Source organism: Dipodomys spectabilis, unplaced genomic scaffold, assembly GCF_019054845.1.
Source record: "Dipodomys spectabilis isolate Male_0828 unplaced genomic scaffold, ASM1905484v1 ptg000714l, whole genome shotgun sequence".
Lineage (NCBI taxonomy): Eukaryota > Metazoa > Chordata > Mammalia > Rodentia > Heteromyidae > Dipodomys > Dipodomys spectabilis.
In genome coordinates, this window is record NW_024871391.1 from 255,097 (window position 1) to 259,350 (window position 4,254).

The window sequence follows — 4,254 nt, forward strand, 5'->3', positions numbered from 1 at the left end:
GCTAGTCCAGTTCTTCTGTAACCAAGACCATCCTGAGTTTAAACTGCCTCAACAAAAAACCACGTACAGACCTCTTTGTACATATTTCATCTATTTTTATTCTTTCATGGGGGAAGATAAATCTAGTCCCTATTACTTCGCATTTTCTTTCCATTTACCCCAAGTCCAGCTTTTGCCACTGTCAGTCACCTGAAGCTGTTTCAAAGACTCTGTGAGCTCTTTCTCAGCTGAGTATAATGTTTGCTTCTCATTCCTCATCTAAGTTGATCCATGAGTAAACTTCTCAGTCATTATCTAACTTGAGCCACAACAAATTAGATGCTTCTGTCTAAATATTTTTATTTGCCTGGTTTTTAAAATATCATAGTTTCCTGTTCTTGTCAGAGCCCCGTGGCTGCTGCTTACTACACTAGTCATATTCCTCACTGTGAAATGTTGGATTGCCTCGGAGCTCCATCCTCTTGTCTTCTTCAGTCAGTTTACTCCATAGCTCCGTTTTATTAGACCTAAAACCTGTTTATATAATCAACATTTTGTGATTAGACCCAAGATCACTCTTGTGATTCTTCCTTTAACCTCTTAAGATTAAAATAAAAAATTTGAACCAGGCACTAGTGGTTCATGCCTGTAATTATAGATACCCAGGAGGCTGACATCTTAAGATTACAGTTCACCAGCCTGGGCAAGAAAGTCTATGTGACCTTTATCTCTAACCACCAAAAAGCCAGGAAAGCTGTGGCTAGAGTGGTAGCCTTGAGAAAAAATGCTTAGGAGTATCACCCAGACCCTGAATTCAAGGCCTGGTACTTGCACACACAAAAATTTGATTTATCTACATACTTTCTTATATTGAATTACATTGCAGAAATCATCATGTATAATGAAATACCATGATTGAGTTGCAAATTCTCAGACTCATCTATACTAGAAGACATGAAATATACAGATGTACATAAAGACATAAGAAAATGTTGCAGATATGTGAACCTGTCCTCTACAAATGCAAACTAATGAAATATTGTATTTAATGTTGACTTTTAAAAGTGCTATCTCACCACTGATGACATGGTTTTCCAAAACTGTGATCAATGGTGATTTTTTCAATAACAACAAAGTTAATCTTTGCTTGATATCCATAATAGTTGTATTTCTGGAAGAAAATAAGATACATAGTAAAATCATACATGAATACATACATGAATATATACATGAATGTTTATAATTATAGTTTAGATATATTTAAAAACACAAATAAGTTTTCTTCTCATAGCATTTAGTCTGGTGATCTTAGTTTCCATGAACTGAATTTTAGGAGTACCTATAAACAGCAAAACCTTTAAAATAAATTTCTAAAATTCCAAAAGAATGCTACCACTTTAATTTAAAAATGTAGTCCCTTAGTACTAATGACTCTAAAATGTATGCTAGTGACTCCAAAATGTGTATTTCCAAGTCTTCTCCTCCCTTGAGCTCCACATTCAAATACCTAACCAGGTGCGGGAAATATCCAGGTGATGTCTAACATTTCAAAATCCACAAATAAAAAATCAAACTCTTCATTGTTCTAACATTTCAAATCCACAAATAAAAAAACAGACTTAAAAATGACAGCACCATATATCCCTGCCTTGAACTCTGTAGGTATCATGCTGCTTTCTGTGAATTCTATCTAGGCCATATTCTAGGAAGAGAGGGATCTCATTTTCTCCAGTTCACCTTTTCAAAATTTTAAGAGAAATATTTAGCACCTGTGGAAATCTACCAGGTAGCTCTAACTGGAATTATTGAGGTTTTCTCAGAGCAGGATAATTGTTAGACAAAAGAAGGATAAAGAGGTCCAGGGGAAGAATATTAACACTGCCAAAGAGACGATAGAACAAGTTTAAGTCAAATAACTTCTGTGATAATTTAGTTTGGATTATTGTTTAGTAAGGTAAGAAAGGGTTACAGAGGTCAGCTAGACTCTGAAAGAAAGGAATAGGTTAGTAGTAGGATGCTTCTAGAAAGGGTGATGGATTTGAGAGATGAGGTGATATATGACGTATACTGTAGACACACATAATTCATGTTTATATGCCATCTACACCTGTATTTTGAGATTTGCTGGAAGGAACATAATGGGACAGGGAAGTATTAATACACCCTTTAAATAAGCAAGTATGATACAAGCTAATACTGATCAAAATTCTACCTCAATTCTGGAAAATTTCCAGGACTTTTCATTCTTGAACTTGTCAGGGTTCTTGGGACTGGAGAAGATCACAAAAATAAATTAAGCAGCAAAGGAAATTGGTTCTTTGAAACCATAGTTCTAAATCCAGTGGTCCCCTTCTATCTTAAGTAAATAGTACGTTTTAAAAAGATACATTGGCTTTAAAGTACATACCTTATAGAACTGTGCAGGATATGGCAAGAATGAATAGCTGGAGGAAATTCATCATGAGGACGTAGTTTCCATGATGCGTAATCATTGATTCAAAGGACTGCTGCCTTAGAAAAGTGTGTGTGTGTGTGTGTGTGTGTGTGTGTGTGTGTGTGTGTGTGTGTTCATTTGAGGTGCTTCTATTAGAATATAGAAGATACCATTAAGTGCTAGACTAGACTTTATTAATAAGTTGTCATTAGAGAATGACTCATACTGAGTAATGTGGTTTTAGTAAATATTTTTCCCATACTGCATCAGTTATGCTTATAGTTGTTGATAGTCCTCTTTTCCCAATGGGAATTAGGACACATTATACTTTTTCATTTCAGTATCAAGTAATGTCATCAGTCGGGCTATTATAGTTAGCCTTACTCTTGGGGAAAATAAGCCTAAACAAATGAAAAACAAGATGACAGGATTTTTCTAGGGAAAAAGATACCTTTGAATTTAGTTTCCTTACAGTAGCACATATATGCTTCATTCAGCATTATACTTGTCAACTCTGAGACCCTGCTGGGCAGCCGTTGGAAGCTCTTGGCAGGACAGAATTGGGTCAGGGAAATGTATACTAAAAGGACATAAGACAGTTTTGAGGCCAGAGAATGCCGCTGGCTTCTACATAGAAGAAGGGAACTGACAAACGCTCATTGAAATAATTGCCTTATATGAAGAAGTTAAGGGCTTTCAAAACCAGATAAACTATTTGAAATATATGTTTTGAAAAGTAATCTGCTCTCCTTTGGAAGTGAGACATCTGTCATGAGAATTCATAATTTTCTTCTTTTATATTAACTTGGTACCATATAGTCAAAATAAAGCCAGCATCTATTTTATGCTAAATAATAGCGAATTATTTAATATTTAAATAAAGAAACATGAGTTGAATAATATATGATGACCATAAATGTGATGCTTGCTGTAGGCTGACAAAAGAACTTGATTTTCTTTGCTCATCCAGAAAATGAACTGGGATTGTTAGCTTTAAGAAATGTCTTGTGTCCTTCTTATATCATACTAGTACAATGAGAAAGAATATCATTAATTTATGTTATGCTTTTATACTTAGATCACATATTGAACTTGGAGAATGCTCATTGACAATCGGGCAGTTGAACTCAATTGTAATTGGAAATTTTATCCAGTAAATTAAACAAATTACTTCATTTAGATGATTTCCCTGCCTCAGTCTCATTTCTTTGTTTAACTAACCTCTTGATTAACTTAGGTAAACTATGCATTGAACTAAAATAAATACCAAAATAATGACTGAAAATACAGCTCTAAAGTGGTAAGAAAAATTTAACTTCTACATTAGAGGGCAACTTAACCAGATTAGACAAATCATTAGTCCTTGGCAGTCCTCCTCAGATAGAGGAGGTGTCAGATATTACACTGATAAGAACAGATACTACACATGATCTTAGCCAAAAGGCCAAGAAGGCTCCCCTTCTTGTGCATCTTTCCAAAAGAAATGTAATCATTATCTGTGTAACTGTCACCCCTCTGTATATTACCTCTGCAATTACAACAAAACATATTTTTAAAAAGGAAGAGTCCTCCTTGGTCATATTAGGGATTATTGTCATAATCCATATTAAGACAGAATATCTGGAAATGAGAATAATAACCATTATCTGGAATGCAAAAATGAAATTTTGAATCTGGAAATACAAAACTCATCTTTGGTAAGCTATATTTTCATTTTCTAAATTTACATTTTTACTTTTGAGCTAGAACTTCACAACCTGCATTTCATGCCACAAAAAGGTCATATATTCAAACAGTATATATATATATATATATATATATATATATATATATATATATAT

The 4,254-nt window shown here is 34.0% G+C and overlaps 1 non-coding gene across 1 annotated transcript; it reads right to left on the reverse strand.

The window, feature by feature from the left end:
* Positions 1-3,669: 3,669 nt before the first annotated feature.
* On the reverse strand, positions 3,670-3,869 carry LOC122102008. The gene has a single exon (XR_006146442.1). It is a non-coding gene; the product is annotated as a U2 spliceosomal RNA (small nuclear RNA).
* Between the last annotated feature and the right edge of the window lie 385 nt (positions 3,870-4,254).